The sequence below is a fragment of the Falco cherrug genome, chromosome 6 (assembly GCF_023634085.1).
Source record: "Falco cherrug isolate bFalChe1 chromosome 6, bFalChe1.pri, whole genome shotgun sequence".
In the NCBI taxonomy this organism is placed as follows: domain Eukaryota; kingdom Metazoa; phylum Chordata; class Aves; order Falconiformes; family Falconidae; genus Falco; species Falco cherrug.
The window spans coordinates 23,658,077-23,685,462 of record NC_073702.1 but is presented as its reverse complement, the minus strand read 5'-3'; positions in this window follow the sequence as shown (position 1 = coordinate 23,685,462).

The following is a 27,386-nucleotide window of genomic DNA, read 5'->3' as shown; positions in this document are numbered from 1 at the left end:
AAGGGACCTCCAATGCTCATTTGACCAATGCAGTCCTCGTTAGAACAGGTTGCTCTGGGCCTTTTTCAGTTTCACCTGTCTCCAAGTCTGGACATCCCACAGCCTGTCTGGACAGCCCTTTACAATGCTTGACCCCCCTCATAGTAATGTTTCCTTACACTGCACTGGAATTCCCTGTGCTGAACCTCCCATCCTTCTGTGTGTACCTCTAAGTAGCCCAGTTGCACCTTCTTTATCTATAACCTCCCAATACATAGCTACTGGATCTCCCTTTAGCCTTGTTAAGGCTAAACAAACACTTTCTTTCTGCCTTTCCTTGTGCATCATCATCTCCAGCCCCAAAAACATCTTGGTGGCCTTTCACCAAACTCACCTCAGTATGCCTTTTGCATATTGGCAAACCCAAAACCAGACACAGTACTCCAGATTTCACAATTGCTAAACAGAGCAGAAGGATGGCTGCTTTGGACCTGCTTACTACATGTTTGCTCAAAGATGCTGTTGGCCTTCTTAGATTCAAGGACACACTGTTGATTCATATTACAACTTTTGTTCACCATGACCCTCAGGTCTAAAAAGAGCATCTACTGAATCTTACAAGATTTCTGGGAAAAGTTGTCTGGGGGTCCTGATCTTCAATATTTCTTCTATTATTGCTCTTTTATGAGCTTTTTAATCAATGGACTGGAAAGCATTTTTGCCATTCTGATACATGAGTATACTCCCCCATCTTTGAAAATATGGAAATTAAAAATTATTAAATATTATTTTTTAATCATCATTTGTTTGTCTAAATCTTAGGCAACCTAGAGTGGTACAGGCAGTTCTTTCATTCCAGATATACTTCAACTTTAATAAAGTTTCTACTTTCACATTGCTGTTGTCTTCACAACAGTACCTTACAGGAAATTGTTCCTGTTATGTTTAGATTGCTTTATCTATTTATTTCTTACATTTATAACTCACTACATATACCAATTACCAGGGATTTGTCATTTTTATATTTGTCAGATATTCTAATAATACTTGCCATTTCTTCCTGAGCAAAGTGGGGAAATTTGGGTGTCTTGCAAGACAAAGTCATCATACTGTGAACTGTAATAGAAAAAAGCTCATTTTAAGTAAGTGTCTATTTTCATTTGTATTTTTCTGTCTTTATGATCACATGACACTCTTACAAAACTTTTTTGACTATTGATTTTGATAAGATACTCACAAATCTTTTAGCAGTCTCTTGCATGCTGGACTTCTCAGCCAATTCCATGATTTTCTTCTTGAAGGTGTATTATTTATGGCTACTGAGCGAATTGGATTTTTTACTCAATTCTCTTTCCCTTTGGCTGCTTTTTATCTGTGTAAATGTCATGTAGTAAAGAAGTAAAAAACACAGGAAACAAGAGTATAAAGCAAGAAAAAATTAAGAGTGGGAACATCAGCCAGACTAGCTTCAGGCAAAAGAAGATAACTTGTTAATCTCTTCATCGTTGTGCTAATAAGAAGAGTTCACACAGACAGCTTCCTTCTGGTAGAGTGTGAAACAAGCCAGGCCAAAACTACTACAGTAATTACAGGAATGTGGATGTAAAAGGACTTTTTAGAGCACTTTCTCCCTCCACTTTTTGTTCTTCACAATTTGGGAAGTTTCGAGAGGTGATGGGAGGTTTAATTTTCACTCTTAAAAGAAGTATCTAAGGAGTGGGTTCCTATTTTTTCTTCCACATCAAGAATACAAACATCTGGCAAAGTATAGTTCTGGGTAGAACTGAATACATCTTCTGATGCAGATATTTTTCAGGATTATTCACATTTCAAGAAATGCAAGAAAAGCTGTCATGACAGACAACACTAATCACCTGGAACATTTTGAAAAACACTATAAAGAGTTTTCTGCCTTTTCTGTGAAATATAAGTCACCTGTGACAAAAGTTGCAAGAAGGGGATGGATGCTTTCATCTCAGGTTATTTTATTCGCTCTTCTTTCTTCTGTTGGGTTCTCTCTTTATTTTTGTGCTGACTTCTGAATTCCCTGGAAATAATTTTCAAAGCCATGTAGGCACTTCAGGAGACTCTTTCGTTTGCAAGCAATATAATGACAGTTGTCCTATTTTAGATAGCAACTGTTGTTTTGATTTCCTTAGATGCATCTAAATTTTGACTACAGACTACCCATTTCCATATGACATGCGCAAGTCCTGAAATATCCCAGCTCAGTTACTACCAAAACATGTGTCTTCCAGTTACTGATACTGATCTAATAATTTTTCAGGAAGAATTTCAGGGTGTCCATAAGACCTTTTTTTCCTCTACTCAAATTAATTGCAAAACAGCCTCTTAGGGATGCAGAATATCCCTATCTCCACCAGCACCCCACACACATGTATGTACAAATGTTACTTCCCACTCATTCCTGACTTTATGTTACTGTGTGACTGGCATAAAGTTAGAATTACTTACAGATTTTGTGCAAATGAGTGAGAGACCCTATAAGAATCCCATGTGAGGCAGAGGTTACAGTGTGATTTCATACTTTATTGTGTGAAACAGAAAGTTTATAAGGTGAATGCAAGACAGAAATCAATAAGAAATGAGGTTTTATTTGTTCCAGCATTGATGGAACCACTTGTTTGACCTGCTCCTGACAGGGAAATATCTTCTGGTGGGTGCCCAATGGAGGGCTCACCAGAGTACTGACAACACAAAGACTCAGATGTGTGATCATACTGGTTGTGATGGTTGAAGAGGAACATTGTACTAAGTGCAGAATGAGATAGGGCTAGAAAGGGAACATGTAGGAACAGACAGAAAACAAAGATACAGCTGCTATGTAATAGGCATGTTGTGCTGTTTTTACCATATAACAAAAGAGGATAAAACCTTGCCAATGACCAATATGCGTAAGTGATATCACTGTGTTTTGCCAACCACCTTTTCACCAGTACATATCCCTTAACTCCTGTCCTGATAACCTTTAGGTTAAGTGTGCTTGTCTCCAACAAATCTCAGCCACTGTAGCAAATCTATGGCCATTCCTCAAGTCAAGTCAGAGTGCTGAGATCTCCAGACTGCAACTTGGCTGGCATCACAATGTTCAGGACATTAAACCAACACATTAATAACTCCAAACAAAGGCAACAGCAACAATAAAGATTATGACACTGATTACTGAGTCTTACTGAGTCTAGTGACAACCTGGCTGATACTGGTAATTCCAATTTATGATTCAGTTAATGGCAAATTGTCCCCTCATCCCCCACCCCCCATCATTGCAACCTTTAATGGCAGAGTTATGAAATCTGCTTCCCACTCTTCAATAATGGCCCTAGAGATGGATGATTTATGGGCTCAGAAATGAAGAAAAGCAATCCATAAGGATTTTTAAAAGAGGGTAACCTAGGAAGGAATTAAAAAAAACACAACTAGTTGTCTTAGAAATAGCAAGAGTAAAAAAATGTAGGCTGCTGCAGATAAGGGGGGCAGTTCTCTGTCAAAAGCTGCTTTAGTCATCAATGTTAGCAGAACACATCAAAAAAAAGGGAAAAAGACAAAACATTTTGAGTCATGGAGAACTGGAAATCTCAATCTCTACTAGCAGACAGCAAGCTACTTGCATATGACGAATTACAAGGGCAGGAATAGAACAAAAGGCTAGAAAAAGCTATTGAGAAAATAATATAACTCAAAGTACCACTCTATATTAGCATAACATTTAACGTGCAGATGCAGAAATGGAAAAAGACAGCCCTAGCAAAATCAAAATGTGAGTTTATGGATGACTGGGCAAAAAACCTTTTGCAAGTCTTGATATCGTAAGGGTACTCTGCAACAAAGGAGGGGAAATGATGCGTAACTGTGCTTCACACAAGTGAGTCAGCACTTCACAGTTCAGGGCTAGAGGAACAACTTTCTGCTCATGCCGTGTTGCAGTGTCACATTTCGTAAGTATTGCAAGGTGGTATGTAGTCTGTGAGAGGTTCAACATGAATGTTGACGTGAATATGCTCAGTCCAGTTATACTGCATGTGCTCAGAGACACAGGAAAACAATGGGCTTATATGAGCACCCTGCTTGACCTGGCATGCTTTGAAGCTCATGCTAAAGACAAGCAGGAATGTAGTTTCTATATACACAAGATGGACAGTTGTAAAGTTTTGACCTGAGCATTAGTTGGACATATGTTTAGGTCATAGCACAAAAACACACACAAAAGCATTTAACTAATTCGCAACAATCATCTAGAAAACTTACACAGTGATAAGCCTCAGGTCTCAAAGTTGTCCAAGAATGGGATCAGTGTTATTCAGGATAACTGCTGTATGACAGACTGTCCTGCCTTCCCTGCAGTTCAGGCAGTTACTGCTGTCTGCTCTTCATTTCAGACCAGGGTAACTTTTACTTATCTCTTAGTTTTTTGTATCTGAAGAAATTAGAAGTTATTTTTATAAAAATAATTTACAATATATTTTGTAATATATTGTATTTATATATAATAATATATATATAATAATATATAATATGATAATGCTGCTGTCAGATAAAAGCATATGACACATGTCCTGACAACAAGGTGGCCTGTGGCTGCCTGCAGAGCCTGTGGGATGCCAAAGTCAGGCAATGATCTGAAAGGTATCGGTACTAATAGCACTACCCCAGCACAGTCCTATTCAGGATCTCACAGCATTTCTCTCTTATTTTAGACACAATCATATCCCCATCTCCTTGTCTGCTTTTTTGGTAATTAATATCTTGGAAGACATAAACCTCAGTCTAGGTTCTCTTTTAGCCAAATATCCGTGCAATATTCCCTCTTTCCCAGGCTGCAGTACGTTTACTGACAATACACAGTCTGGAGTTAGTCAATTCTGCTGGCAAAACAAGCCAAGAAGATGACTTCCAACATATTCTTGCAATGTAATGAAGTCCTCGAGAAAGCACAGCCACAAGATAAATTTTTCTTTAGGCTTTTTGCTGCTTATCTGTTTTTATGAAATAAAACCATATTTGATGAATACTGTTTAACTAAGGATTTCAAAATTCTGTACTCAGCTGGATAGGTATTATTTCTGCATTTAAGACAGAAGTATACCTAACTGCTGTGTGAAAAATAGAATATATGAGTTCAGCACAAGTCTAAATCCTAAATATTTATATTGTAAATTATTTTTATAAAAATAACTTCTAATTTCTTCAGATACAAAAAACTAAGAGATAAGTAAAAGTTACCCTGGTCTGAAATGAAGAGCAGACAGCAGTAACTGCCTGAACTGCAGGGAAGGCAGGACAGTCTGTCATACAGCAGTTATCCTGAATAACACTGATCCCATGATTGGCCGCCACTACTTTCTCTCTTGCAAAAGGTATTTTTATGACTTTGAATATTCTTTTTTTATAAGGATTCCAGACTTCAGTACAATACTTCTGGCTTAGAAAAGGTTCTGGCAAAGGCTTTGAAACTTTCTGACAAATATACTTAGCATATATTTGTAGGTGCTGTTATGCACAGAAGTATGTATTATATAGCAACAAGTATTATGAGAAACCTGCTAGCCTAATCTCTATTTTTTGTTATTTATTTTTTCAAATTGGTGTCAGAAAGTGTGATGTTAACCTCTGGTTAGTTTGTCTGGCTGCTGTCAGGGAATAAACTCTTAAAATGATTGATCCAGGACATTAGAGATAGGTAGATGTGACCCAACAGTACAGTCTTGAGACAAACCTGCACTTTTGCAGGAGGTTTATTTGCAGCAATAACTTTCACCTGGAGCCATATGTGGCAACCACAGGACCTGCAGTTTCTCAGTTGGTGCAGCACAAACCCCAGCCTTGTAACTTCCTTTTCATGTTTTCTCTGAAACCCATGCCACTAGCTATTAATTAAAAATTGGAAAAGTTGGTAGCTGAAGGAATGAGAAAGGAAAAAAAAGGGAGAAAGTATAAGTAGAAGAAAACAGAGGGAGTGAAAAATAAGAATAACTGTCATTTTCCTCTTCTCTTTTAGAGCATTTTGTCTCCTTTCAGTATTGTTTAATGATATGGAAACATCTCTGCTCAGTTTCAATATTATTATTTGAATCACAAGAGAACCCAGTTCTCCATCATTACATGGAAATATTAGCCATCCTGTGTTCAGGTTGCAGCCAGATCCCATTATAAAGCTCTATTCAGCGATCTTACAAATTTGGCAAGGAAAACTGGTCTGGCATGAAAATGACTATGCATACTGTGAAAGGTCAGGAAAGTATCTACAACAAGTCTGAAGAAGAGCTATCAAATGGCTTTGCAGTGGGCAACTCACTCTTATTGGAAAGAAGAAATACATGTAAGAAACTGCCTTCAACCTATACATGATTCTGCAGCAGGCCACGACACCAGACACAGAACCTCTTAAGGAAATTGCCTCAAAAAGCCCTAAAGTAATTTTTTAAGTTGAAAACACTCAACAGATCCAGGCTTCAAACCACCCAGATAGAACAGAGAAGTGAGCCCCAAACTGTAGAACACCTAATTAACTCATAGAACACCTAATTAACAACAGCCTAATTTGACTCTGAAAACTAGTGCAGTGTCAATTGGTTAAAATACCCAAGTCTGCAGTTCAACTCACAAAGCAGACAGAACAAGCTGCGCTACTTCTGCCTCCAATCACTCTCAGACCTGGCATCATGCAAAGCCCATCATAACACCCACATCTTGAGGTGACAGAAATGCAGGTGGCAGGGTCTGCAATGAAAAGGACAGGGGCCACTCCTCTCTCTGAAGTCATGAGGATGAAAGCTGTTGGGGCCACATCTGCTCCCAAGCCATCCAGATGTAGCAGCTTCCCCCAGTTTCCTACCTGTTTTGCAAAAAATAATCATTTCCTTAAGAGCTCACACCAAGATAACATCTGCCAAGCCTTCTGGCTGCTTCCTCCACTCTATCTTTTACTCTACTGGATTAAATCCCAGCAATTTACCTCATCCAAGCTCATCAAGACACTAAGTACTTTGTTCTAATAACCATAATTTAAATTACACGTTACTATTTTTTATGTCAAGAACCACTGTTAGTAAATTGGCCTTTAAAAGGATACTGACTTATGAAAAACTACTACATCCATTTGTTCAAATTGATGTTCCTTCTTTCCAAAGCTGACAACCTATTTTTCTAACCAATATAAATTTATCTTTGTCTATATAAATATTTCCTAAGTACTAAATATTTACTTAAAGATTCAGAGAATTAACTCAATTATTTCCAAATGAGGATGAGGAATACTTTATACTAATCTTGTAAAGACAAGGAAAATTTTTGTTCGGTGTTTATATAATGCCTAGGACCATACAAACCCAGGCTACTGGTCCCAAGAGTTCTCACAAAATAATGCAGAAATGGCTTTTCCTTCAATTAATGAATGCAAAAGTGCTTGCTGAATTTCCTGTGTTTCCCATGGAACTTACTTTCCCTGCTATACAGGCACTGCTATCTCTGCTGAAAATCCTCTGGCTGCTCGGCCACATGCTCAGAAGCGTGCCTGTGGACTGCTGAGAGCCCTTGGGTTGCTTGACAGTGCACCAGAGCTGGGCAGCAACTTGACAAGACTTTTCCAGTATAAAGCTGAATCCCACTTGAGTCCTATTTTACATAGGCAGGTTCTTGCCCTAAATTAATTATCTGGGAAAACAGCAGAATAAAGTTTTTGGTACACAGTGAAAATGGATAGAAACAGAGAATAGATCAAATATAGGATGGAATAACCTTTCTGTTACCATCTTCTAAATTCTGTATCAACTGAAATATTTTTTCCACTATTATATACCTTAACACTTATTTCCTGTAACTTCAAAATATTAGTTGCACTTTCATTCTCTGCTCTAATTGTTTCAAATCTTCCAAGGAGCTACCAAAAGAAAAGCATACACATGCAAACACTAAAGGTAACAGAAGACCAGAGATCTTTAAGAATTAATTTTGTTCAAGAAAAGATTAATATCATTATTACCTAACAAAGGCGTAAAATAAGCACAAGTTGTTGTGACCAGCAATTAGCTCCCTGTTATCTGAAGAAATACGAGAATTTGGTTAAAATACCGAGTGCTTCTATGTACAGGAGTATCCCACTTAGGGAGAAATGCATTAGTTATGCAAACAGAAATATGACTGGTGTTTTAAAGTATATATTCTTGAAGTATCGTCGGAAAAAATATATCCTGCTTAAAGTTTTCTCTTCTCAGTTATATTAATTATTCCATGTTTTATTAAGCAAACAAAAAAAATAGACAATGATCAAATAAACAAGATTGACCCTTTTCTGTGTTTTACAGATTTCAAGTAATGTTACCTTCAGACTGTTTTTATTACCCACAGGCACAACAACAGGCATCACAGAATTTTGTTTTATGATGAAACAGCTGGATCACATCACATACAGGGCACAATGTACATGTACATCCAGGCATTCACACAATGATGACTGGATTGAAATCTTAAACCAAGATACGACTTTTTTTGATGCTCTTTTAAAGAGCAAAGTATTCACTGTAGGTTTAGGCTGGAAAAAAAATAGCACCAGTAAAAATGAATTGCTTCTCAGTTACTAAAGTGAACAGGCAGGTAGATACCAAACAATTACACTTGAAAATCCTATTGATCAGGGAAGACACTATGACTAAAGGATTAGATTATCCATTTAATACTGGATTAATACCTTTATCTCCACTGAAAAGCTGTTGGAGTTTTCAGTTACTGTAAAAATGTCAGATACTTTACACATCCTGTGGGCAGTGGTCTTTCAGAATCTCTTTATCTGTATACAATCACTTCGCATCACACATTTGATTTTCCTACAGAGAACAGAATCTGAGCAGGATATGTCTGTGGGTCCTGGAAAGACCTGCCAATTCTCAAATCTGTACTCATGGAAGCGGATCGAGATGTATTGCATTTCCTTTCTGCACACAAAATGGCTGCTCCAAGCTATGGCAGTGTCTCGTGTCTCTCGTTGACACAAAAAGAGGCAGCTTCCTCTGGTAAAAAGAAAGCCACCTAACAGAGGTGGAGGTACATTGGGACAGGTTTTACCTTGCACTTCATATCACAAAGAACTGGAAAAAGAATGAAGTAAAACCCTCAAAAGTGTCTCCTTCTGTACTCTGCTCATGCTTGGGCTGTGCTTCTCTAAGTCAATAGGAAAAGATGTAAAAATAGTGAAATCACAAGAAAAGACTAAATAAAGAAAAGAATATCAAGGAGATTATTCAATCCTAATACCCTGAGGCATCTGTCTCTCAAGAGGCACTTTTGGCCGTGGTCCACCGATGATTAGGACTGCAGGACTCAGTAGGCTTTGTGACTTGTTTGGGGTTTTTGGGTGAGGGAACAGATCGCATGACTGTTCTGCTCTTTCTTTCTGCATGTGCATATAGGCCTTAAGTGATCACCCAGGGTAGTTTTTTTGTTCCTTCTCTCAAGGTGGTGATTATTTAATATATGTCTATTTCACTGAGGTCACCTAATGTGGATTAACATTATGCAGAAGCACAGCTGTATGAAACCATGACATTGCTACCAGCCTCCCAAGAAGCTGATAATCACAGATAAAGACATACAGTTACATTTTTCCTTTAATGATAACAGCATGGATCTGCCTGGTTTAGGAGGTTAATATTTTTGTTGTCATAGCATCTGAACACCTCATTTTGATTACAGGAATGGAAGGGAGCACCTAGGTCATCAATGATGCTTATTCCATGAGGCACCAAGGATACTTAAAAAATACGGCAACCACACTGTCTAGATCTGTACTAAAAGGCAACAAACTAGGGTGACAAAGTGGCACATAAAAAGAGCAAAAGTGCTTGAGAATGTTGCCAGGGCCACACAATAGCAAGAATTTTGTTAAACAAAAATCTCCGCTGCAGTGTACTGGAAATGGTTTACTTCTCATATTAAAAAGGGAGGCAATAACAAAAATGTAGCATACTGAGCTGACAGGCAATTAAAGTGACAATTAGTTTAGCTTAATTTTGAGCTAAGGAACCAGATATATCAGTCAAGTACCTGAAAAATTTTAATATTAGAAAGAAACCTGCAGATTTTCTGCATTTTCTTTTGACATCTCTCCAAATTAGAATGGTCCCAGCTGTGATTTGGCTTAGGTCAACTACACTTCCAAAATATTCCTGGGTGTGACTCAGGTATTAACTAGCTCAGGTCTAAGACAATTGCCAGTAGGCGGTTTGCAACTGGCCACCCTGTTTTCATAGAACTGCTGAGGAGGGAAGGGCCCTCTGGAGATCATCTAGTCCAACAACCTGGCTTAGAGCAGGGTCAGCTGGAGCAAGTTGCTCAGGGCTCTGTCCAGTCAGGTTTTGAGTATCTCCACAGCAGGAGGTCCCATAGTCTCTCCAGGTAACCTGTTCCAGTATTTGACCAACCTCACATTAAAAAGTTTCTTTCTTAAGTTTAAACAGAATTTCCTGTGTTTCAATTTGTGCTTGTTGTCCTTTGTCCTGTCACTGGGCACACCAAGAAGAGTCTGGCTTTTCCACCTTTACTTCCCCAGATCCCCCCCAAGTCTTCTCTTCCCCAAAATGAACAGTGTCAGCTCTCCTGTGTGTAAGATGTGCCTGTCCCTCCATCATCTTCTTAATGGCCCTTTGCTGGACTTGCTCCAGTATGTTCATGTCTATTATACTGGGGAGCCAAGGACGATCCAGCATGTGGCCTCACCAGTGCTGATTAGAGAGGAAGGATCACCTCCTTTGACCTGCTGGCAATGCTTTTCCTAAAGCAGCCAGTTCTGGAAGATAATAAGAGTTCAGTTGTACAGTTGTGGCCAAGACTGCACTAACCAGTTTCAGAAACAGGCCATGGGCCTGGCACTGTTTAATTTACTGTGTATCTGAACCCATCATTTATACTAGTTTGTTTACAAAATTAAAGTAGTAGGAAGTTACCAAAAAGTTAAATGGGAATTCAAGGGAATGTCAAGGGTTACAGGGATTCTATGAAGTAAATCCCATTGCATGACATGGAAATGAAAGAAAAACTGCTTTTTCTCCCAGTTACAACCAGTCTGTTTCAGAAAATGAAGGTGCATGGGAGATAATGTTCAGTGCTGTTCAGCTTTTCTGTAGACCAGCTGTTTCAATACCATTTAAAGGTTCTGTACACATATTGAATTTTAGCTGCCTCTCAAAACTAAATGTAAGAAGTCTGTTTTAGTGTGATAAGATGTTGCCAATGATTTGGTAAACAGCATTGCTTTGGTCTGAAAAAAACTCTATTCAACATGTTACACTTCACCTTGTTATCTCATGTCTTAAGCAATGCTGTAATCAGTTCACATACTGCTCTGCTAAGTCCATGTAAGAATCAAATAAATTAAATTATCTTCAATCTTCAGAGTACAATTTTTTTTAATGAGTTCATAAACTTTACTTCTCATTCCTACCAGTTAACTTCCCCCCCCACCCTTAACCAGAACAGAAGAACCCAAGAACCTCAGATTTAAATTACACTGCAATTTACAGTCCCAGAATTTGTAAGATAATATGAGATCTAAAGTATTTAGAAACTCATCTGGCATTAAAAAAAAACAACAATTAAAATAGGTAAAATTGAGAGACATCTAAGAACATAGCGAAGGAATCTGAGAACAGGATTTCAACATGGAACCAAGAACCTAGTTTTCCTACTCTCTATGGAATCTTTTCCACATTGGTAAGAGAGTCAGTTTCTATATCTACTTTCCCTAGGGCAGGAGTTTGGAATACACCCTCCACAGCATCAGAAAAACTGGGCATTCATCTCTAACAGGCAAATCTAAAAAAAGCAAGGCTATGACTGTCTAAGAAGCCAGACAACAGGAGAACTGGGTTGTTCTAAGGATGACCCACAAAAAGCTGTGCCTTTGCATTAGGTGAAAGCTCAAGAACAGGAATGTGGCTGAATTATTCTCAACCCCAGGAACACAGAAACCTGACCCACAGCTGCACATTAGACACCTCTTTGAGTTGAGACCGAGAGATGCCTTCTACCAATACATACTTAAAAGTCAAGACCACTCTTTCAACACCTAAGGAAAGTGAGTGGTGGAGGTTTTCACAGATTCATTTGACCCTACTGAGGTCAAATCTTCCCCGACTCCCTCTACAGACAAGAATGAGAAACCAGCTGTACCTGAAGGGTAAGGTGGTACAGAAATCTAATGCAGCCAGCTACTCTACACATACGGAGAAGACTCTCTTTCTACATTAACTACAGAGACAGCCCAACAAGATTATCCATACTAGATGCGAGTAGTAGTCAGTAGGATCAGAAGCTAATATAAGCATGGTATCATTCCAGAACAGAGAGTAGTAACTGCATTGGCTGGACCACGATGCGATATAATCTCCAGGGCAAACTGTTAGTAACTAAGAATATATGTAAATCAGTGAATCTAAGTATTCTTTATGAATAAGCTTGTTTCATGACAGACTTGTAGTCATAGCATCTAGCCAGGATGTGAGAGACTGAGTTCTAGGTTGTCTTCATCCTAAAGGGATTCAAGTCTGTTATCCCCTACACCAGTCACATTAGAAAACCACTGAATAAAAAAAGCACAAGTGGCATGGGTCACAATCCAGTCCTTTTACTGTCAGCTGAATGTATTCAGCTCCAGAATCAGCTTCACTTGCTGGCCCCACCCCTCTTTCTTTAGCTATACAGACTCTAAAGTGCAAAAAAGCATATGCAAAATGTTAAAACTATGACAGACTTGCAGGTCAGCTCTACTACCAAGGGCAGTAAATTCAGGGAGATTAAGGTCATGTGATTAATTTTTTTTTTTCACATACGCACAGGAGTCTTATGTCCAGGATACAGCAGACTGGACTACTGTAGACCTAGTGGCTCTGGCTCACTGAAGTATATTGACAAGTCACAGCTAAAACTGAAATTTCATCTGCATAAAATTGATTTTGAGGCCTCTTATGAAAAGATGCAGCAGAAAGTTACTGTCACCAACTTGGTTTCAGATGTAGTATTCAATCTAAAGAGGTATTTGCTGAAACTTCCCTGTATACTATGCTCTGTTTTATTACAGCACATTGCATGTAAACTCTTAGGGGGAAAAAAATGAAGTTATTTTCTTCAAAGGACGTAAGTTAAATTCTAAAGCTCTTTTCAGCAGAATACCAGATAATTTGTCTTAATGATAGGAACTTTCCCAAGATACAATAGCCATTCGTATTGTAAAACTAATAGGAGGGGAAAAAAATCAATACAGGACTCATAGATCTGCTGTACAGATAAGTAGGTCACACCCCCCTCAGTCACATGGCTTGTCAATTGGGCTGGTTGTATTATTCAACAACTACAAGAACAATGCAATTATTTCAAAGATTAAGAATGTGAAATGTAAGAACAGAGTGTAAAATTTCCTTTGCATTTTATAGCTTGAAAGCAGAATCTCCAACTTACCTGCCTAGCTTACAGGATGTTTATGTAGAGCTTACTATTAGTTTATTAACTCCCAATTCCCAAAACCAAGAGTAAGCCAAAGTGAAAGCTTAAACTTCTCTGATCAGCCCCTGGTAGAATAGAGCTCTCTAGCACAGTGGATCTGAACACATTAAAGTGATGTACTTAAATTCAGTCAGGGTAAAGAGTTATTAATACTCTGCCAGGACAACATTAAAACCTTCATTCTAGAAATGCTTAACATGATTTTTCCTATACAAAAATGAAAAAAATATGAGGGAAACTCGTTTCCACTTTAGCAATGATCAAGAACTATAAATAAAGGGATCAGCTCTTTGTAGAACACACACAGAGCCTTTTCCACAGACAGAAAAGCAAGAGCCCTATAAGTTACAGAAAACGTGTTCCAATTTATTTTCACTGCATCATAAAGAACTCCCCAAAATGCAATCAGTTGTCCTTGAGATGAAATGTTCGAGTGATCCTTTTATACCGTGTTCTTAATTGTATCTCAGAATCACAGCAGTGCAGACTAGTTATCTGCAAGGCTGCTTTGCAAAAAAAATGACAGATATGATGAAAAATTGAAAATCACAAGTAAGAACCTGACCAAAGTAATTTGTATTCATACAAGCTCTGTTGTTTTTATTCATTAATGAACCCCAAAAATTCAAAAGTTTGATCTTTTGACATTTCCTCCTTTTCTTCTTCCCTCTTTGTGAGTGGTTTTCAACTATTATTGAATATTGTTCATCTAAGTCAGGGGTCCTCAAACTACAGCCCACTGGCTGGATACGGCCCCCCAGGGTCCTCAATGTGGCCCCCGGTATTTACAGAACCCCCCTGCCGGGGTTGGGGGGGAAACCAAGCAGCCGCAGATGACTGCCTGACACTGCATCTGCACGCCGGCCCCCTGGTTAAAAAGTTTGAGGGAAACATCATACAGAGTATCTGTGCATACAGCCAGTTTATGTTGCGTATAGAAGGGACAGCAAATTATCCTCACTGAAAATTTCCCAATAAATTGAAAGGCCCCCCAAAATGTCTCCCAGAAGGGGAATGATACCCTCATCAGACCTGGTAATTAGATATTTCTGTGAATTATATGGGATGGTGCACCCTACCCTATCCACATACTAGCTTGTCCCAAATGCATATTGCAAAAAGGTTGCATGCTGCTAGGGAAATGGTTTAGTAGGATGTGAAGATGGTACTATGAAATATACACTTTATTGATAATAGCACTGTTTATAGATATTGAGTTTAAGAAAAAAATCAATAAGCTGTGTCCATGCATCACGCAATACAATTTTAAATCAGCTTTATATCAGAAAACATAGCATGTTTACTTGTATATATATATATAGGGTACAATTAAAAAATTGAACTGACAGAATTTCAAAGCAAAATAAGAGATTGAACTCTACCTTATAAAAAAATAAGATTAATTTAAAAAAATCTAGACTAGACAGACTTGTTGATCAGAGGCTACAACAATAGGAATATCTATATAGTAAAAATACAGCATGATGGCAATCAAACATTGCCATGTTCAACACTGAGAAATTCATGCTAAATAGGACATCTGTGGTTGAAATGATATTTCTATGAAATAATCATAGTAAGATAACAAAAAAGGTGCAAGACCCAGCCACATCCCGTATTTATATTTCAGATAATCCCTTTAACTTCTCAAAGATACTGTACTTTATAGGGGCAATGAAATTCATAAATTAATCCTTTAGATTATATGTTCAACTTCTGTTTAGTGTACCTTTAATATTAATCTATTCACTTTGTACCTGGCAGCAATAAAATATATCAGTTTTAGTTCTTTCATTTAATACATTCTAGTCAGGAAACTCTTTTATCACTTACCTATCAACACTACTACTGGCTTTGTTTCTAATGCAACTCTTGTTTCTCATTAAACCTAGTTCAATATCAGAGCCAGCTCTATCACAGAGGCTGATACAATTTCTCGAGTTCCCCCTATACAATCCGTTTCAAATTTACTGTTTTGTACTCTGAAAGACAAACTGTTCAGTGTCTCTCTCTAGAAGGAATTTCTTTATCATTCTCACCACTGTTTTAAACCATGTAACCTTCTGAAAGGTCATTGTGTGCAAAAGCTGGCAAAATGCTTTTAGGTAGTCCTTAAAAGGTGTCTGATAATAATCTAGGTAGAAAATTTCAGGAGTTTATTGTTAAATACTTACTGCTTCACTGGTTTACTCACAAAGGTTTGGTTTTATTGTGGCTTATTTTCTTTTAAAAGAGCAAGATTAATTCCCGTTCCTATGAATCTCTTTAATGTTGATTACTAATTAGTAAATATTCCATCACCCTCTACTATTTCACCAGTATTCTCCAATGTCCTCTTGCCCAAGCAGAAATCCCTGATTCTCACTCCCACTTTGATGAGATCGGTAACCATCAACCTTAAAAAAAAAAAAAAAAAATGTCGTAACGTTTCAGTGAAACATTACAAGCTTTTTAGGCTGTATCACAAGCTTTTTATTCCCCCCTCAACATCAAGTAGGAAGGAAGTTCCACACTACTATATTAAGAGTATAGGGTGTTTCTTACCCGACAGGAAAATTCAGAAATACAGTAGGATTTTTAAATGCTTACTACCTGGCATTTTTAGTCATTGGCATTTTTACTACTTGGCATTTGCTTCTTCAGAAGTACCTTAACGAGCTGACCTTCATATTGTTATTCAAATTCTCTAAAGAAATAATTCCACGCTACCTAAAATTTTTCACCAGAGTATAATACATGTACAAAGGGCATCCAAGTTAATCTGGAACTAAAATAAATAAATAAATAAATAAATAAATAAGATCTGAAGTTCTGAGACACAAGGAAAGGAAACAGTAAGGAGATCTATAGCAGGCATTGGCAAATTTCACTGTCTTTGTTACTGATTTTCCTGTCAGTACTACAAGGAGTGATGAAATCCAGAACTTTCATTATCCATAATCGTTGTACAGTGCAATTAACTCCTTTTGTTACACCAAGCAAGCAGAGACAATCCAGCCATGTGACATGGTGACTGCGTAAGCAAGATCCTTTCCTCCACATCTTCTTCAAGATAATTGAAAACATGTTCTGACTAACACAGTCTCTTTCAGGGTCATTCAGCTGGCTACTGTTTAATACAGGCTGTCAATTTAATGATGCTACATGGTGGGCTGTTTGAGCAGATGACTGTTCTTACAGAAAAAAATGCATACACTCAGGGTTGCTTTTAAATTCAATGGAGAAAGATTGTATTTCCTGGAAATACTCATTCTGCAAAGGCAATCACTTACCTTGTTCACAAAAATAAAATAAATAAATAGAATGCGTCTTTTGTTCTCCTTTATATAATTTCTGTGCAACTTGAGTAACAGCAAAATTATATGACTTCATCTGAAATAACTGAGTCAGAATAGTAAGGGATTAAACTCTATGGGGGATGAAAGCACTCTTCACTTTCATCTGATTCCTAGAACCTGAAGACAGAATGATTTCAGATGACAGTCTTTCAAGTGAACATGAGAAAGGAGAATGAAGCATTGCCTGAAGAAAAGCAGAAATCTTTGTGAGAAAATGCAGCCACTGCTATGCTTAATAAAAGATATAACTCAATTAGTAACAGAAAAAAGACCGAAGCAGCACATACAGTATGTGATTTGGTTATATAGGGTACTCCTAACTGTATTCCTATTGAAGACAACAGTAAAAATTCCCTTGTCTTTCTGGCAGTAGAACAGTCTGTCACAAGTATGATACAAAAATAAAATGGATTACTTAGGTTGCTCTATATTATAACCAAGCCAAGAACATAATGGGTTTGTATATTTTTTGTACTCATTCTTCTGTTTAATCTCCCCAAAAAAGGCATAGTAGGACCAACATCAGGTTTTTTAGTAATTAGCAATATGATTTCCAACATGGATTTTGAAGGAATTGCCAGCACATTCCAGTTTTCAGCACTTTCCTATTTCACGTACTTCTTGCTCATGAACCACTACAGATCTAAGTAAATCCAGTAGCTGATCCAACCCCTCAGTGCACAGAGTTAGAAGCTGTTACTCAATCAAAACTCTCTTTAATTTTTTTCTTACAGAAAAAGTAATTTTAAACTAAGTTAAAAACTGTATTCCAATTTAACAGTCTCTTCCTTAGGGAATGGCATATGCAGGATCTGTTCATTTCTGTTGTGGCTTTAGTCTTGACATGGCGTCTTAATCTACACAGTGGCAAACAACTATCTGGCCTACAACTAATAAAGAATAAGATAACCTGTAGCTACAGCAGATGTATTCATTTAAGTAAGATTGTATAAGTACTATGGTACTGAAGGATAATTATCAGCAAACCACCTAGCCAGTCTCTCCCACTTGAACCAGGGCTAGCAGGAGCCCTAACAAGCATGCACAATCGCAGGATCTACTCACAGGCTGGATCCCACCAGCAAAACAGGGGTTATCTGTGCAGCAACTACGATATCACCTCTGATTGCAGTGCTGCGCACTAGCTACTTTTGCCCTGTTTTTAAGTCTAACTGTGGTATCATCCATTTTCAAACACATTTCATGACTGACACTAGGGAGTTAACAACTCAAGGCTAAACAGCCTGGCAAGCTGAATGTGCCTATTTCATTTGAAAAGACTGATATTATTCAAACATTTAATCAAACAATTCAATCACAGAGCCAACATCTTTCAAAACCATCCTGGAAAACAGCCATAAATGCTTGAAGCACAAGGAAAAATATATTAAAAAATTATATGTTGGTGAACGGGTGAGAATTTATTTCAGATATGCTTCTCATTTTTTCTTATGTAATTCAAAATTTATAGAATTACACTATGCACAGAATCTACCTATTAACTATTTAATAAAATGTATAAAGGAAAATAAATGTTTTAGGAGCTCTGTTGTACAGACTTACACAGTACCATGCAGAACCATACACAGGTACAAGATAACTTTAAATGAACTGGGTTAGGTAAGCAAATCTATGAACCTGGATTCACAACGACCCAATTTAATTTTCTAAAGTTTCCTATTCAGTCACACAAATCAGTCTGACAAGCACATCACACTCACGCAAGCATGCAGGCAGGCTTTCAACATTCATGTTAGTTCATTCAGAATTACTTTCCATGTCTCCACAGTTTCCCTACTGGTGCACAGACATTCCATAAAACAAATTTTGGCGCAATCCAAAGCCTACTGATGTTGCAGAGAATACATCTATTGACTTTGATGGCCTTGGTGTTTGCCTTCCTGTTACTATAAAGCAGAAGTATTTTGGACATTAAACGTCTCATCAATAATGCAGTGCATGAAAACCATGAACTTCACACCTTAACATCAGAAAGAATAAAGTGTTTCAAGCTAGAGAAGAAATAGGTCTTAGTCAAGCTGGAGTGCCCATCTTAACAGAACATACAGAGCTAATCAATGGAGAACCTATCAAACAGACTCAGGACTAGCTCCCTAGAGTTGTCAGTCATACAGCATTATGCTTGGACAGAACAACATAGCACTGAGAGCAATTATGGGTTCTGAAATTGCTCTAAGATGGCAGTGGCAATACCACAGCATGGCTTACTCCTTCTGATGGGTGGCTTTAATGTTAAACTAGAAGTGACAACTGGGTGATGGAAAGAACATTGGGAAGCCACAATCACAGAAACAAAGTGCTAATTGTGCTGCTCCGGTCTTGCTTTGGCAATTGTTTTCCCTCAAAAAGACATACAAAATAAAACAGACTCACCAGATGGCAGAACAACAAAACAGACCAAGGCACTCTCTGCTAATGCAAGATTCAGATCACCTGCCTAAAATGTAAGGACATACTAGGCCATACCTACCAACAACCAGCCACAATGATCATGTTACTGTGCGACCCTTCAAGCAAAATCTAGAACAAACGAAAGAGCAGGCTTAAAGCACTGTCAAAAGCAGTGAAGCCCGGTGTGAAGCACAGTGTACCACAATCAGCAATGATTTAACTTCAGCTGCAGCAGTTATGGCTGGATATCCACATAGATTAATAACAGAGGGATAAGCAAAGAAATATGGCACCTTGTGAAGGAAAATTCCCCAAAAGAAAAAGTCTTGAATTGGAAGACCACTGAAATATTAGAATGGCAAAAATAACAGTATACCAAAAACATTAAACAGTACTCATTGAAATTCCATCTAAAGACATCTATTGACTCAAAACCATTTACAAATATGTGAAGTATTCTGCAATGATTAATGACTACACATCAGGCTGGTAAAATAGATTCTTAGTTGTTGGTGTTGCCAAGTGGAACAGCACCACTATCACGACAAAAAACCTGGTTTGAAAAATAGCAGAGCAGACATCATTCAGAATCAGCTGCACCAGGAAAACCACATGTCAAGGAGAAAGGAAAAAAAATAATTAGGTAGCTGTAGGAATTAATCTATCTAAATAGAAACGTATTAGATAAAAGGAAGAGCTCAATAAGAAGTGACATTATAGGCAGGAGAAGCTGAAAGCAAAAGATATACAAAACATCGGGATTTCTTTAAACATAAATCTAAAATCTGAAATATAATCTCACTGTTAACATGCAGTTATGAGAGCTGGAGAACTAACATTAGAGATTAAATCAACATTTGAAATTAAGTACAAATCGCTATGACAAGTTCCGTGTGCTGAATGGAAAGGCTTTGCCTTTCAACAAAGAGAAATGAGAAATTACCAGCCAGAACATTTTCTGCATCAGAAAGTGGAACTGGAATTACTTGAGGCATATATACCAGATGCTTGACACAAGAGTCTCCCCAGTGAACCTGGTAAATGGAAACCAGCTGATATGAAGTGATACAAAGACAAGAGAAACTTTAAGAAAAGCCATTAGCAGCAATGGCCCAGCACAACAGTAAATCTCTGCTTCAGAGGGAAGGCAGGAGCAGCAGCAAATGGCCCAGAGAAACACGAGAGACTTGTGTACCAGTGCTGGCACTGGGTGAGCTTCTCACAGTGACTAACTACCTGCCACCATTCAGGTAGCAACCTTCATGTACACCATGTTTTCTATAATATGAAACAGCATCGAGAAAAAACTAGATTGTGTTTGTAGCTCAAAATTGTAGTAAGTGACAACATTTTATAGAATTTTTTTTTTTAAGTTTTCATATGAAATGCAACATGACGTGTTCAATCAAGATGCATTCATCAGATCAGAGCATGCTTCATTAGAAGCACTGGCATTACCTGACATGCTTTTCTCTGACCCAGTGTAATTGTCACAATCTGTAACCTGCCGTGCAAAATGTTTCAAACATGTTTGTAAACAAAAGACTTGATGGTTCACTGTTATTCAGACAGCTGGTGTGCTACAATAGTCTCTAACATGAAAAGAAAGAGTTTTGGTGGTAACTGATAAATAAATCAAGACCAAATTTCACTTTGACTGCTCAGCTAGTGGGTGAGGCAGACTAGCTTCAGACTAAATAACACAAAGTTGTTCCAAACAGAGATTTGGGTATCCCACAGAGGGAACTGTTCTCTCTGCTTCTAGGGTGAACAGTGTCTACTTCTCACTTTGCCAGCCTAGTACAGGCTGTGACTATATTTGCTTGCATACCTTAACTCTAAGTGCATCTGCATGCAACGATGGTGTCTTTAGTAATTTAAATTAGATCACTAGTTAAGTAAACATACATTCTCATTTTAAAAATTAGTCATTTGTGAGCTGGTCTTTTTTAATAGAATCTAGAAAACTTACATCATCCCTCATAGTATTAGCCATTATTCGTTCCATTTCAGAAGACTTTCAGATAAAAGGAAATTAAAACCAAAGGAAAAGGCTATTTGCTCATTTACTTCCTCTTCATCATGCAGTTTACTACTGTAAAACTGCCTTACGTTTCATAAAATCTAGAAGCCAATAATGGCTTTATGATATAAACCTAGAGCTGCACATCAATAAAAAAAATCAGAGATCAATTGCAACTATTTTAAAAGAGAACTATGTCCCTCCATCCTTTCTATCCACTATTGCAAGGATTACATTTTCCCCAGTCCAGCTACTCAGTAACTCTTAGATGTATTCAGTACACGACAGCACAGTACATACATTGACACAGCATACGTAGCAGGTGGCAAGCATTTAAAGTACTGTCAGTAGCCACACATTTCTTCTTTGTGTGTTCAAACACATTTAATGCCAGCTCTCTGCAGACACAAACTGCCATGTATGGGCTATTAACACCATGCCATCAAATGCTTTTATTCCATTCCTGTATGTCCTGTTAAATCATTTGGTGGAATATTACCTCTCCCAGATTTTTACCTCTAACAGGGTCAACGTTTTCCTTAACAAATCTACTTAAAGAAAAAATTCAACACATTCAAACTGTTGCATGCGTGCCACAATCATGACTAACAGACATGTTTACAGAGAAAAAAGAAAAGAAAAAAAGACAAAAAAGAAAAAGGACAGTGCGTGAAAGTTTTAATTCTTGCCAGTGAGTTACATAAATTCTAAAATACTACCAGACTAGTAGTATTGCAAGTATCTTTATTGGTCAACAAAAGCTATTTCCCTTCTTATTTTCGTATTTACTTGGGGCTATTTTATACTATATTCTTCATTTAAGGTATTTATATCGAGACTCTTGTAGGAGGGGAATGAAGTATTAAAACCATTATAGATGTTTTGATTTCAAAATCACCTATTTGCCTCAGTGTTTCGAAACACAGAATACAAGTAGGACATGTAATTTCCACATGGGTTATTTCTTTTGCTGTTTTGGAGTGGCAGCCAAGAGTCTCACCTTTCTTACTATGATTAATCAACCAGTCAGTCATAATTAGATAGAAATCCCCTGGCAATGAGCATCCATCCAGAGTTAGAGAGGCTCAGGTTTGCTTGAAAGACAAGAAAAAAGTCTGTAGTTGGTAGTTAACTAAACCCAAGGGAGAGTTCCTCCTAGATTCAAATACAGACACTTGGTGTTATGCTCTGGAGGATAACATAAGGATTTAGATCCTTTCTAACTGCTACATATTTACCATTATAACTCAAGACATTCATTTTATACACATGAAGATTGGTTGCTTTTTTCAGTCTGTCATATTTTTTCTTCAGTCACACCTCTTGGCCATCAATTATGCATGTTAATTGTAGTCCATGCAGTAAAGAGCCCTTTCTTCTGTTTTCAATTCCAGTAGAAACACCTTGGTTTTGTATAATGAAACAGCTCAAATAGGAATTACACTTCTATTTTCTCCATGCCACTTATTATACTGGGTATTGTACAGCTTCCCATACTCACCGCTAGCTTCATTTGGCCTTTATAACATGTTTTGCTAGCATTACAACCCCCTCAATACCAAACCTTTGTAGCATCTTTCTCAATATTAAAGTCTGAGGAGACAGAGCTGCGGGCTAACTCTATTCACTCTTGGATTCACTTATGCTACACAGGAATGACTGCTTTTGCATTAGAAAATAGTGATTATAGTACACGGCAAAGGTGACAGAGACAGGGGTCAGTACCCTCATCAAGAAAAGATGTGAGAAGTATTGTCCAGTTGATTAAATCCCAATAAAAGTTGCAAATTGCAAGTTCTGCCTTTGAAAGGTCATCAAGATGCATTATAAGGATTCTGAATGAATCCCCAGGATACATAATTAAGCAATCAGATACATTGTATTATCCATTTCCCTAAATTAACATTTGAATCAGAATAGTGTGCTCAGTCAGTGTGTCACAGAGGAAAATGGAAGATTAAGAGAGCCACTCACCAATCAAAATCCTTCACTTTCCTCAAGGCAGTCCTTTCTGTAAGGTTAATGTGATAGTAATGTTGATGGAGTCATATTTTTACTTCTAGCTGACAGAAATATTCTTCTGTTACATGTCATAACCTGTCAGTGGAATTTGCTTCCACGGTTGTATGTGCTCAGTTTTTCTTACACTTGTATTTTGGGTTCCACTCAAGGGGGAAAAAAAGAGTGAAGCAGTTTCCACCATAGCTTTACTGCTTAATTCAAAATTTTTTATTCCTATTTGCAATTTCCATTATCCACACAGTTTCATCTACAACTACAAAACTAACTTTGGTAAGGCAGAAGCATTAGACATGTTTTATGTCAAGCTTTATATTCAGAACTGTAAAAACTACATATTGTATGTAATTGCTATATTTCTGATTCCTGATTTCCCAGACCATGACTGGTTTCAATAAAGATCAAGACCTTTTTTTGCCAACAGAAGCTTCCCTTCTGTCACATCATTCATGAAAGGAAAACCAAAAAAAGAGTAGATGTGGAACGAAACCTGTTTCAGGTCTCACTATAAAATAGCTCTAAATGTAACATAGTAAGAAGGATCATGGTGTGCTATCCACATGGCAACACAGAAAAATAACCTGTCACATATTTGGATAAAGCTGTATTTTTTTCAATGATTGTACATTCCTAATTATTACATGTATCATGTGACTATGATAATTTGAACAGAAATGAGAGGCAACAAGAAACAGTTAAAACAGTCTTCAAACAAAATGTTATAAAAATAATATCATTTACTTTTAAAAAGATGCAAGAGCTAACTTCATGTTTTGAAATCACATACTTTTCCACTCCTAATTCCTTGATATAGTGGTAATATGAGTTCTGGAGGGTTTCTTCCTCTTTTAGTGGCAATTGATTTAAAGGGGGGGTATCTGTATGCCTGTTCAAAAACAAGGACAGTGTCAGTTCAGTATCCCTGTGGCTTACAGACAGCCCTCCAACTCATTCATGGCAGCAAGTCTGGTTGAAGGAAATTTTTGTTTGACCACCAATTGCATGGCTGTGTCCCACAGCCTCTGCTTTATCCCACACCTTCTGGCTCCAGCCACAGACCTCTATACTCTGTCCCCCAAACATACCTGTTGCAGTCAACTTCATTTGCTGCAGGCAAGTCACCACTTAACCCCTGATAGCTACATTTTTTTGGGCTGGCTTTAGACAAGGAATAATTCAAGCAGGACAATGCATTTATTGTAGAAGCCACCAGCTGCTCATTAGTTGTTTGAGATAGTAAAGCTGCAGTGTGGTTAGTAGGTTAACTGAGATCTGGTTTTCTAATGAGAGGACACATTTTGCTGTCTATTCAAAGGAGCACTGTCCTCACGTAGTTGAGTTAGTTTTTAAACAGAAATGAACTGGAGACAGTTTTTGCTTTTGTGACTTACATAACAGACAGAAGCAGAAGTATTAAATTATATAATCTAGGGGAAATGTAGAAATTTAATTTAAATTTTATATTCCTATTAATTTTCTTATAAAATACAGTAAAATGATATTACCATCACACATTTATGGAAGTACAAGTAGTAACAATAGAATATAAGCAATAAGGTAATAATGAAGCATTCATTTTTTCTAAAAAAAAAATAATAAATTCTACATTTCTGGAGAAGAAAATGTTGAAAGGGAAACCTAAAACAAAACTTCTAATACCTGTGAGGAGTTTGTCAAAAAGATGGAGCCAGGATCTTCTGTCATACATGTTGGTAGGACAAGAGATAAGAGACACAAATTGAAACAGGAGATTCAGACTGAATATAAGGAAAAACTTTTTCATCCTAAGTACAGCCATGCAGCGGAGCAATTTGCTCTGAGAGGCTGTGCAGCCTCCAGCCTTGAAAATTTACAGGATCCAACTGGATAAAGCCCTAAGCAGCCTGATCTGGTCTCATAGCTCACCTGCCTTGAGCCGGAGCCTCCACTAGAGAGTTTCTACCTTGGATATTATCCTATGAATTGGCAATAAAGATTAAAGGTGTATGCATAAGTTTATTCCCATTTAACCTGAACGTATATCAACATAGGCAATTTCTTGCAGAAGATGTGGCAATGCAGGCTTAAGGAAATCTTTCTTTCCCGAGAAATGAAAAGAATATCCTGGTACTTCAATGAAAACATTTCAGATTTTTTTTTTTCCCTATACATGTCCTTGCAGTGCTTTTTTAAATTATTTTAGCTAAATATCTGAATAATATATTCATTGCCCAGTTTATGAAGATGATGATATAATTAATTTCAAAGATCTTGTGTTTTATCCTCTGATGGGAATTACAAGACAATGAAATTAAGTACTATAATAATTTCTGAGATACATGTGGCCTGACTACCAGCAATAAAAACAGTTGTGAGGTAATCCTGAAATGTCCAGGCACCAAGCCTCTCTCTGTGATTAGTTTTCATTCTAAGGCATAAAAAGTGTGAAACAAATAGGGCAATTACTCACCACATGCAGTCTTTTTAAAAGATCTCTAGTACAGGAATAAGAGCTAGAAAAAAGACGTTAAAAAAAGAGCAATTTTTTTTATTGCTCAATTATTTTACTGTTCAACAACACACAGTAGTAAAACAAGATTAACAAGAAAAAAAATAGGGTGCTTCTTCTTCTTTTATTGTTATTCAGTTTGATTATTAGTTAGCTGAAATAAAACAGTAGTACATTCATTTACACTGTAAGGTGGCAATACCAATGCTATGATAGAGATGGATGTTGATAATGCAGAAAATTCCTGAATATATTGCTTTTTAAAGAATTTTAGTCTTCATAACTGTATAATCAATACTGATTTGAAGCTCTTTGCAGCACAGTAGCCACGGAACAGTTTGGATACTGCACATCTTAGTTGTAGGTCAAGTGGAATTTAGGTCATCAGCAATGCTGAAATTAACTCCACTAACAACAAATTCTATGAAACTAGGCCAAAATGCTGAAAACCTTCTAAACCGCACAGGAGGCAAGATCTGGGGAGAAATGTAATATCTTTTATTAGACCAACTGACAGAGCCAGAAAATAGACACAATGCCTTTAAGCATAGAGTCCTTTCTCCAGGTACAATACACATCTTCACTAGCTTTCATATCTATACTAAGAAAAATTTAGGAGCTGGGTTTAACTTCTGAGGACCTTCATATTAAGGCCCTTCAGGAGACGAACTGCTGTCTAGTGGCATACTGTTACATGAGTCAGTCTGTTGTCCCACTCATGAGAGAAAGGGGATAGCTGTCAGTGCAAGTCCAATCACTTAAAGAAAAAATCCAATTTTTAATTCAAGGCAAGTAGATCTTATTATCTGCTCCTCAACAGTTAACACATAATATTTTGTCCTGGTTCTGGGGCATGCTGTATATCTTGTTTAAATCAAGCTTCAAACAACTGTGGGATGCTAGAATGGAATCACAGAATGTTTGAGGTTGGAAGGGACCTCTGGAAGTCATCTGGTCCAAACCCCCTGTTCAAGAAGGGCCACCCAAAGCCAGTTGCTCAGGACCATGTCCAGATGGCTTTTGAATATCTCCAAGGAGAGAGACCCCACAAACTCTCCAGGCGTCCTGTGCCCTCACAGTAAAAAAAAAAAGGTTTATAAACTACTGCATTATTAAGCTGTTAATAAATGAGGTGGAATTTTCCAGAGCAGTTTACTTCATAAACAGTATTTTTGAAATACATCAACTGGACCAGAGAACAGTCAAGGAATACTTCTTAAGAGAAATGTGTAACTGTGAACAAAGTATTTTGCCTAGCCCTGCAATATGCAAAGAAAAAACTCAATAAAAACTATTTGAGATGCTATTTCTCCTTTCTGGTGCTAGCCATTCCAGCTGTTATACACCACGTCCTCCACAAAGCAACATTTGCTTGTTCACAAGAAAAACTCATCACATTTATCAATAGGTGGCGGAAAGCAAAGAAAACTGAAGTTCAACACAAAAAATGCACTTCAGAACTCAGACACTACTGTAATCTAAATTTTTGTATCTTTCTCAAAACAGCAACTGAAAAGTGGCCTTCATACAATTTCTGGTATTACATTTCTCTTTACAGCAAAAGATACTTATCTGATCCATTTTCAATTTACTTAGATGCTTCAGATAACATTTTATC